The following is an 11785-nucleotide window of genomic DNA, read 5'->3' on the forward strand; positions in this document are numbered from 1 at the left end:
AGTTTTGTTAATCTAACATGTCTAAGTGCCACGGTAGAAAAGTTAATATTATAGGGGTGAAAGAACAAAGTCAAGGTCAAAGCGACCTGATTTTGGTGTTGCACACTGTCCAAATAAAAAAAGGAGATGTGGTATGATTGCCCATGTGGAAACTATCCACCAAAGTTTAAATGAAGTGGATGTAAGCAAGCTCATTTTTTAAGTGCATAGCAAGTTTGGTTTACCTAAGTTTTATCGTACAACGTTATGAGCAGGACATGTATTGGACAAGGATTTACTTTGATATATATATAGGTGTCAAATGTCAAAGTCAAGGCCAGAGTGACTGACTTTGGTATATTACACATCCCTAGCATTTGCATACCAAGTTTGATTCACTTAAGTTTAATGGTACACAAGTTATGCGCCGGACACGAAGTTGAAAGACGGACAGGCAGATAACGTACTGGTGAAAACTGTGTTGCACGCGCTCTACGGGCAATCTTTCGTCCAAAAATTGAAGTACTATACAATTATTTGTGTTTGCCAAAACATAAATATCAACTGGTATGTGCGAATTTTATCATTTAGGCATTATGTAGTATTTATGAACATTAACAGATATTTAAGGTAACACGATACCAAATACCGATTTCGAAAATTTTTGGCCCACTTGTTCTTTTATTCAAGTTACATTGGAATATGAAATAAAAAATGGGGTCACCATTTTTGCTTTTTGTAATTTTCATGAGACAACATCAACTTTGGCAATGAATTTACATTGATATATAGGGAAAATGCTTTTTTTTACTTATTTTTTTTTTTTTGAATTATTCAATGGATGGCTATTTTTAAAAATAAGAAGATGTTGTATGATTGCCAATCAGACAACTCTCCACAAGAGACCAAATGACACAGAAAGTAACAACTATAGGTCACCGTACGGCCTTCAACAATAAACAAAGCCTATACCGCATAGTCAGCTATAAAAGGCCCCGAAATGACAAATGTTAAACAATTCAAACGAGAAAAACTAACGGCCTAATTTATGTACAAAATAATGAACAAAAATAAATATGTTACACAGCAACAAACGACAACAACTGATTTACATGCTCCTAACTTGGGACAGGCACATACAGAATGTGGCGGGGCTTAACTCGTTTGAAGGCGCGAACCTCCCCTTAACCTGGGACAGTGGCGTAACAGTACAACATAAGAACAAACTATAAAAATCATTTGAAAAAGGTTTAACTCATCAGATGGATAAAATAGAAATACATCTAACAAAAACGAGTGGACGTGGACGGGTACTTATACATCCTCACAACAAAAAAGACACTCAGTACAGATCTGAGAGTACTCGCAGTTACTGACAGCTAGTGCAAAGCCAATAACAACTAACAAAAAATCATGCATCTAAGACTAAAATATCAATCAGTACACATCCAACATCCAATGGATTAAGTTTAAAGACGTCTTAAACAATCAGAGAAAAAACATGACCTTGTGCAATGTTCTTACATACGGAGAAAGGACTAAAATCTAACATAATATTCAGGATTATATACTGAATCCGTGCAGGTATAGAAACACATATGCCACCATCCTTGTTTTTTTTATAGATAAATTGCTTCAAAGCTGAACGATATGCAAAGAATTTGACAGAAAAAGGATGACGTTACTGAATACAGAAGAACGTTATCTTTACTCCGAGGTATTGAAAAAAATATGTAACCGTTACGGGATCCGAATGGCTATTGTTATTTTGTTTTCATTTCCTCTGTCCGGTTTCGTAAATTTCCTATTAATTGTACTGATTTAAATTTATTTCGTCCTAACCGGGTGCACATTCAGCTTATAAAACAAATGAATCTTCAACTTAACCCTACCAAACTAGACAAAATTGATGCCACCCCTTCTTCCATGCATGAATAAAGTGCTTCAAAATTTATATTAAATAAACAGTAATTTTCAAGTACAACTTGAATTGATTGATTGATTGTTGCTTGACGACCGGTAGTAAATATTTCATGCATGTTCAGGACGATACAATACAATTTGAAATAGTTGTTAGATATAAGAAGATGTGGTATGAGTGCCAATGAGACATCTCTCCAGCCAAGTCACAATTTGTAAAAGTAAACCATTATAGGTCAAAGTACGGCCTTCAACACGGAGCCTTGGCTCACACCGAACAGCAAGCTATAAAGGGCCGCCAAAAAATGACTAGTGTAAAACCATTCAAACAGGAAAACCAACGGTCTAATCTATATAAAAACGAGATACACTTATGAACCACATCAACAAACGACAATCACTGAACATCAGGTTCCTGACTTAGAACAGGTGCAAACAAATGCAGCGGGTTTAAACGTTTTAATAGGCGTCAACCTTCACTCTAACCTGAAACAATAGTGTAACATCACAACATAGAAAGACACACTATAAAATATCAATTGAAATGGCTTAACTCAATCAAAAGACATATTAACAAAAACAAGTGAACATACACTGAACGAATAAATTTGATCTATGACACAATGTAAATACAAAATTAATAAAACAAGGGGTTAGATGTAAAACAATATCAGAAAGACAACCATAATCTTGGACAAAATGCCGCCAAATAAAATAACGTACACAGATAAATAAAAACAATTTTGTTGCAAGGTATACATGGAGTACGGAAATATTTTTTACAAAATAAATAATTTTGTTGTTCATAGTACGAGAAAGGAAGTGAAAATTTATCGTAAACATTAAATATCAAAAATGCATTACAAATTGTATCAACAGTTCAAATTAACACGAAAGTACGATTTGAGAGTACTCGCAGTTACTGAAAGCTAATTAAAAGCCAAAAACAATTAATAATAAAAAATCATGCATCAGAGACTAAAATCAACTAAAACACATCCCAAGGATTTAGTGTTTTAACGTCATGCACAGTCAAAGAAGACATGACTTGTGCAATGCCAAAAAAAAAGTTTAGACAGGCAGTAGGATAGTTAGGAGTTAACCTTTTAATAAATTTTTATAATTTTATACATAGATAGATTAATCTCTATATAGAAAATGAACGTGGGTGTGTATTTATACATCCCCCCACCCCCCAAAAAAAAAGCCGTTTGAAAAGAATACAAATATAGTTATGTTTTAATTTGCTGATGACAAAATCGATATTTGTGCCAATGTAAACTATATTCAAAGATCTAATTACAACATTGGTAAGATAACCTTTACTAATAAGTTTGTTTAAAGGTTCGATGAGTTCACACGGATCACATAGTGATTTCCGCGCTTTTAGTACATTATTACCGTAAAATTTAGGATATGAAATACCGTTTTTAATAAGTTTTCTACAGGTACAGCTAAATTTACTAATCATATCTTTGTATCTATCAAAAAGATTTAGTAAAAGTTTTAAGTAATTTATGGTAACCAAATCCCTTAATATTTACTAGTGATGCATTGATTACGTTCGTTTAAAGCTATGACATCACTACACACACGGGCATAACGAACGAGTTGGGATATATAAACACCGTATGATGGAGCCAAAGGAACATCGCCGTCTAAAAAAGGAAAATTAACAATAGGGAATGAAAAATCGTCTCTTTTGTCGTAAATTACTGCTGTTTATGTTACTAGTAGATTTATTTAAAGTATGTTCCTTTGGGTAAATTTCGGTAGTATATTTGGAGAACTCTGGATTATTAAACGAAAAAATATCAAGATAACGGTATGTATTGTTGAATGTATCAACCAAATGTAACAATGACGTGTCTTTACTGTGTTTAGTCATTAACTGAGATTCATAGCAATACAGGAATAAATCTGCTATCAAAGGGGCGCAGTTAGTGCCAATAGGAATACCTACTACCTGTCGATACACTTTATCGCGGAAACGTACATATATGTTGTCCAGGAGAAAATTTAAAGCTTCAATCATATCTTCACATTTCCAGTAAGTGTATCTAGCATACTTTCCTTTTTCGTTACAGAAAAAGGCTTTAAACGAGTTACAGTAAATAAATTTGCAATGAGATTTTTCAAAAGACCATTTAATTAAATATGAAAACTTTTGATTGATAAGATTGTATGGAAGTGTAGTGTAGAGAGTAGAAAAATCATAACTGTCAACAGAATTGAAAGGACCATCAAAAGCACGTATTTTATCGAAAACCCGTAAAGTATTTTTAACACTCCAAAAATAATTAATACCATTATTTTCATAAGCTTTATTACAAAAGTTAATAACAAGTTCTTTGATAGTAGTAAGGAAGGTAGTTAGAAGCACTGACAGATGAGTAGAAGAATACTTACTAAATGCGGAGATGAAACGGAATTTAAATGGTTGTTTGTGTAATTTAGGTAACCAGTACATAGTCGGGACTTTCAAATGTTCAGAAGAGGCTTTACGCTAGGTAGTGGCAGTGATATGCTTGTTTACACTTTGACTCTCTGTGGAGCGTATTGACCTGAATGTAGACGAATTGATAATTTCGTTTTGGAGAACTTCCGTGTAGTATATGCGTCACACCACCACTACATTATTGGATGCTTTGTCTGTCGGTACGAACACAACCTGCTTTGCGAGTACTTAGAGTTTATGTTTTATTCTAGAAATGGGTATATAATGGACCCTATTATTAATTTTAGAATTGTTTTCAAAATGAGATATACGAATATCAACAGTATTCATAATTTTATTCAAATAACTGTCTAGAGATTTTTTATCAGATTTTTCACGTTTACGCCAATTTTCACAGTAGGCAGACAAAGCGTCTTTAATGACCTGACGACACTGTCTCCAATCTATTATAGATAGAGGACGATATTTTTTAAGAAAATATTTGACCTCACGGTATTCGACGATGTTGAGGTCTCCTGTTATGACATGACCATAGGGAACATATCTAAAACTAGATGTTTCACAGTCTCAAGTGGAAGGAGCATTATTTTCTATATTGACGTCTGATGTAACTGACGTATAATTAAAAATCAAACTTCTGCTGGTTTTTTTATAAGAATACGAAATAATAGGTGGTTTTGTATTATCAAAATATGGAGGTATTTGGCTATGGATGGAAGAGTCATTGAATATACTAGATAATTGAATTGTTTTACATTGTCATTTCGGGGCCTTTTATAGCTGACTGTGCAGTATGGGCTTTGCTTATTGTTGAAGGTCGCACGGTGACCTATAGTTATTAATTTCTGTGTCATTTGGTCTCTTGTGGAGAGTTGTCTCATTGGCAATCATACCACATCTTCTTTTTTATAGATAAGTTAATAAATTCAGTATCTCTATTTATATATTTAACATACACTATAATAAAATATTAATTATTCCGACCATCGCGCGCGGAAGTAGTCAAGAACACAGCATTATTGTTTTCAGGGGTTGACAGGATACACGTAATCGTCATTATTTTAGACTTCACGGTTCTTATGCAAGCAAATTTAATAAACAATGCTTTTATATAGGTTTTTTGTTGTTGTTTTTACTTTACGTCGGGCTTTATCTCTGATCTTATTTCAGTGTGCATAGTTCTGATTCTTCATATATCCCCTTTATCAATATTAGGAAATCTGTTTGGACGATTCCATATATCATTATGTTTTAGGGGTTTTTAGATTCAGTGTCGAGTTAATGTATATATAGCGTTGTCTGCGAGAAATAAATATTTGTTCTGATAATGTTACTAAATTTAAAACCAATTTTGATATAATTAACAAATATTTTCTATATAACTGTGTAAGTTGATCGGAACGTGAATGACAAGATAGACCTGAAATTCAGTATGGCCTTTCCCGTTTTACACATGACATTAGCGCGGGAAATTCTTCCATTGACATCGTAATTTATTAATGAATTGTTGGATTATTGTTATGAGTTATAAATTGTGTTTGGGTTTAAGGTGTAGGAATTAATGTGATATAATTTGTATGCTCTACTACAGTACATACATTGACGTCCGGTTTGTACACATAAAGCTCTAGTCTAGTCACAACTGAAGTCTAGAGCATATATATCCCATCATATTCTACCAACATCAGCAACAAATACAATGGATTTATTATTAATGCATGTTACATAATTAGGGATTTTTTTTGCGAAAACTAATTAGCTTATTTTCCTTGAAAAACTTACTTGATACAGAAACATTTTATAAAGTTGATATTTTCTTTATATTTTTCTGTTTCAAAATGACCTAAATATGAAGAAATGTGTATGACAACATAGACCTGAAATTCAGTATGATCTTTCCCGTTTTACACATGACATTTACACGGGAAAAGTTTCCATTCGAATGCATCACCATTGAGACATATAAATTTGTTTCTGCATTCATAGGTGGATCCAGGGGCCCTGGTAGAGTCCCATGCCCCCTTTTGTTGGGAAAATTTGGTTGATTATATAGGGAATCACCGAAGCATGACTGGAGTGGGCAACCTCTTAGTCAGTGGGCCAGCTCTTATGAAAATCTTAATCAGCCACTGCCTGGGGGCCAGTCCTCCCCTTTTGTGGGAAAAATTTGGGTAATTATATAGGGAATCGCTGAAGCATGATTGATTCAATGACTGGAGTGGGCCCTTGGTAGGTCAGGCAGCGCCTTCCCCCCACTCTATATAAAGTTCTGATTCGACCACTGGCATTGTTATTTACTGATGTGTTTTAATTTGATTTCCTACCACTACAGTGCAGTATTCAAGTAGAACAGTATCAACATTTGATTTCGGGTTTAAATTTGTCCACTCCACATATACATAATACACATATACTGGTCCCAGATGAGATGGACTTTTTAAAACAATCTTCATTTTCTGTTGAAAATTAGTGGAACCATCCTTTGAAAAAAAAACCAACCCCCCTTTATATAAAGTTAAAAAAAGCTAAATTTTCTTTTTCTCTTTTCTACAACAGCAAAATAAGGGATATCCCTCATTACATTTTATTTATTTTTTTGAGGGGGTTCCAAACTGAGCTGTTGTTTAGTTGTTAAAATGGCCATTACTTTTCTTAATTGAATTGTTGCATACTTTTCATGTTGGGACGGTTTACAGCCTTCAAGGCTTTTCCTCATTTTATGAAGGCTGTATGGTTGCCTAAATTTACTTACATCCATGTACATAATGTGAACTTTGGTGAATAGTTGTTATTTATACAAATAAATCCCATGTCAATATTACATGTACATGTACAACAATCAGACATCAACCCAACGCCAAACTGAATGTAATTGAAAAACATCTAGTCTAAGAGGTTAATATACAGTCGAACAATAAACAAAATTAAAAATTATACAGTGAATTTTTGAAAAGAAATATCATATACATGTATTTGCAAGATTCAAAATATTATATCTTTCACAATTTATTAAGTTGTAGGTTCACCTACAATTTTTATACTCTTTTATGGGACTTATTATGATATACCGTTGTCTGTCCGTCTGTCTGTCAGTCCGTCCGTCATCAACATGTCGGACATTAACTCAACAACACTTTAACCAATTTGCATGAAACTTTGGTGAATTGTTTATACCTATTGACGTGAGCTCGCTTTTAACATTTTATAGTTTTGAATGTTTGTTCAATGTTCACCAGTTTACTACATGATTAGGTGAAAGTTTGGTCTTCCTTTTGCTTCCTTTAAGTAGCAAGGGACATAACTTTGATGCAATCATTCAGCTGTAAATTCTATATTTGTTGAAAAAATGCTATAATGAAGGCTTTACCTAATGAATCAATACTGTCTTAACAGATTTATCCAAGCAGTGGGAGTATTTTTCCTGTGAAATTCAAGGTTTCATCTTACAGGTTATGAAATAAAATGTTACTGTTCGCGATCAAAATTTCACTGTTCGGGGATGTTGTAATGAGTGGCGGTAATCAAAATAACAATACTTAAAGAAGTGATTTTTTGGAAGAAAATAGAGGTATGATACTTAAAACACTTTCCTTTCTGGTTTGTTTTTTTCCGCGACTGTGTGTGGCCTGTTCAAATTTCGCGCGCAGTTTGCTTGGCCTGAATTAATTTGCCATGTGCAGGGAGAAAAAGTGACGTTTTTGGAAATACGTTCGTATCTTCGGTGTTTATCTACAAATCGATGTCAAACTCGACGGTGATACATTTTAGTGTGTAAGGATCGTAGCTAAATGGTTAATTATACATGACAATAGCATTTTTTGGTGTTTTAAAACCTTTTGTGCTAGAAAAATGACGTTGGATACGCGAAATTATCATTTTTCTGTGACCGGTTTTTATTATTGCCTTTCATCTGCTAATTTCACATAAAAACGGTAGTTAACAATTTCGAGTGTTCTTTAATCAAAGTTGTATGGAAATAGTTATTCCATAGTCGAATTTACAACTTATAAGTCTAAATAAACACGACTGAAAATGATCCTGTCAAATTCCGCGGCGGCCATTTTACACTTGTAATGCAATCACTTGATAAACTGAAGTTGGAGTTGTCTTTCTTAGCTCATTGCTTGTGTGTTAAAAAGTGTACTTTTCATAATTCAGGGCTTCAAAAACAATCAGTGAAATTCAACTAATAAAAAGTTGACAGGACTTTAGAAGTTTAGATTGTATATCTAAATATTAAAAAAATAATGTTTTTCTTATAAAAAAATATTATATTTTAGAAACTGAAAAGAGAATTGTAATTTTTATTAAACAAACCATTTTGTTTACAGTGACATACAACAGATTTCAACTTTTATGTTTTTCTAATTATAAATTAATTCCTTAAACAATAAGGCTACAATAAATATTTTCTTAGTTCATGTTAAATTGTTTTTGACTTATTAGTTTCCAATGAAAGTGGTCATGTTATTATAATATGTTTTAATTTAGAATTCAAAAAGAATTATGAATATAGATAAGTCCCAAGAACCAGCCTCTTTTTTGAATTTGAATAAAAAAAAAATATAACAGTAACAATATAGACCTATCTTCACAGAAAAAAATAAGGTATACATGGATTTTTTTTAGTTACAATTTCTTTGCACACAGTAATATATTGTATGTGTACCCTTTCGAACTACTGTGAGGTCTTATACGATACAATAAGTTTTTTTATGACATATGAACTGCCCTTAAATATGTACAAATATACTGAATTGATCTGTACAGTCAAACAACGTTTTTTGTCTCTACTAATGTCTAGATACTAGAAATATTGTCCCTTTAAAAAAAAAAAACCTATTACCCTCCTAGGTTGTATCTTAAGCGTTTTATTGTCATCATCAGGGACACTTCTCCTTTTCCATTGTACTGAATGATAATAACTTCTCTTTTCACTAGTTTAGCATTTTTGCTGAAAAATGTATCAATATAAACACAACACCCCTGTAGAAAATCGAACTGAAATAGCCACTTAGAGAGACATATTTTTTTTTAAAGTAACTAGCAGGAACCCTTGTACTGTATATTTTTAATTTATATATACAGGTATTACAATACATGTATGACATTCACCCCATGTATGATACAAATAAAGCTCATAGTTCAATACCATGTATAGTACCCGGTATATAATTCTACTTCTTAAAAGTCCAATTACATTTCAATAGGAAGATGATTGGTATACTTTATATGGGAAACAATTGTTGGATATCACCTTGTATACCTCAATGACTATGATGACACGTCAAACCAATGACATTTCCGAGCGAAAAAAACATCTAGAAGTCAACATACAGCCTTTGCTTCAACAATAGACAGGTTTCTATACAACACATGTACAGATGTATAATGTTATTTATGGCAATAAAAACTATAAATTGACAGAATCTGTATAAGTTGTGAATGGAATTAACAGAGACCATCAAAATTCTGCTATCAACACTGAATTCTCCAAATAACGAAATTCTAAGTTACTGCTGAGGTTCTTGACTTTGGACAGGGGCTTCAATATATATGGCATGGTTACATATTTATATAAAAAGGCACATTTCTGTTATGTGTGGTCTTACATGAGTAAGAGAATATTTCGATGTTTTTTTAGATCATTCGTTATTTGTCATACTTTGTTAGGCCTAACGATTGATTATCCTGTTGGCAAAACAAGTCAGCAGTATTAAGTGTCTCTGATGTCAGTAAAGACTAGAGACGTATAAATGTCTCATTGTTTGCTAGAAGTTGCTTACTCTCTCCTTAATGTCAAACTTCACAAAAAAATATCAACGCTGAAAGATTTATTCATGAAGACCTGTTTTGTAAAATGGTCTCCACGGTCCACCTGTCAACATTAAAACTGTTAAAACATAGACAGAAAAGGCTTCAACATATTATTTTACAAAAAGGCACCAAGCAGATAAGTTATGGTCAAGAGAAGTGGTAAGTTTGAGGCGATCCTGGATAAATTTATTTGGCAAAACTTGTCAGTTTTGTCTTGGACTACTATAATTATAGTCCCAGGTTTTTGTTACTTAGAAAGGGCTGGAAACGCTATCAGGTTCTTTTCCGGGAGCTTGATGATTCTGTAGTTCAATAATTATATGGATAGGGAGCCATCTACTAAAGTAATTGCATTTTATTGTCATCGAGACAATTCCTAAATCGTGATCTGTTGCATATTACCAGCTTTGTTTACATTTCTGAAGGCATGTGGACAGAAAGGATCATGTTTTTCCTCCAAAAAGATCACTTCCCACGTTACGGTAGTCAACATAGTTACCTGCTTCATTTCAAGAAAACATTATGCAATACCGTTCACTTGCTTGTTATATTTTAATAACAAAAAACTTTAAAAAAATCATCGTCAGATCTCTCGATTTTTCACAACTTCTCAAGCGCCATTTTCTAAAAATTAGGTCAATTTTTACTACAAGTAAGACGTAATTTTGCAAGGAAGGAACACGATTGGTTAGCTTTATTTAGACTTTCCTTAAAAGTAATTTGACACACGAAACAATGAGAAAAGTATGATCGGGTTTAATCGTATGTTCAGTCGAGTTCTTGCCGACAAAAACGAAAGTATTGAAACCACGTCCCTTGTCAGTGTCAACAAACACAACGACCGGAATGCAGCCCCTGTTCGCGAAATTAAATTTATACTTTTACAAGCTTTGAGACATGTAATAAATAAATACCGATGTACTTATGTAGTTTCCTCTTCAAAACAAGTTGATTAAACATCAACATACTTTCATATACGACTGAAACGTTTCGTCATGGTTTGTCCCACATTGACGAAAATGGCGGCAGATTTTGAAAACAAAAATTCACTTGATTTTCAGATGTTTATTTGTTATCTCCCACTTTCCTGAATCAAAAAGTAGCTCAAAAGAAATCATAAAACCTACCAATTTCAGAACATATCGCATTACTATGCTAAAATACGAGGAGGAGAAAACGAAGCTCGTTAACTGAACATGGCCATTTTCACGATTCCACGATGCCTGAAGGCATCGTTCGGCGCATGAGCGGCGATGCCTCAAGGCATCGTTCCCCTTGAAAGGGTTTTAATTAAACAAGTGATTTTCATGTCATTATCCCAGATTCAGTACAAGGTCATCACCTAACATGACCAGTCATCCTATAAACACGGATGTTGGTTGTGATAATTTTAGCAATATAATTAGTCCCTGGATCATTAGTATTATATATTCAAAGCTACAATAAAATTAAATCACTTAGTCTTGTGATTCATTTGTACTACTTAAATAGGTTATTATAAAAGAAAGACAACTCTTACTTCCAACATTTCTGGACAAAATGTTACTCGAATCAGTGATTTAGAAATCATTCATTGCGTAAACCCCTGAGGGTTTACGCAGTATATATTGG

At 33.2% G+C, this 11785-nt stretch overlaps 1 protein-coding gene across 3 annotated transcripts in view; it reads left to right on the top strand.

The window, feature by feature from the left end:
* The window catches only part of LOC127712685 (uncharacterized), a 140626-nt gene that overhangs the window by 29164 nt on the left and 99677 nt on the right, over positions 1-11785 (top strand). The gene's annotated exons all lie outside the window — the stretch shown is intronic.

Source organism: Mytilus californianus, unplaced genomic scaffold, assembly GCF_021869535.1.
Source record: "Mytilus californianus isolate M0D057914Y unplaced genomic scaffold, xbMytCali1.0.p SCAF_8, whole genome shotgun sequence".
Classification (NCBI taxonomy): domain Eukaryota; kingdom Metazoa; phylum Mollusca; class Bivalvia; order Mytilida; family Mytilidae; genus Mytilus; species Mytilus californianus.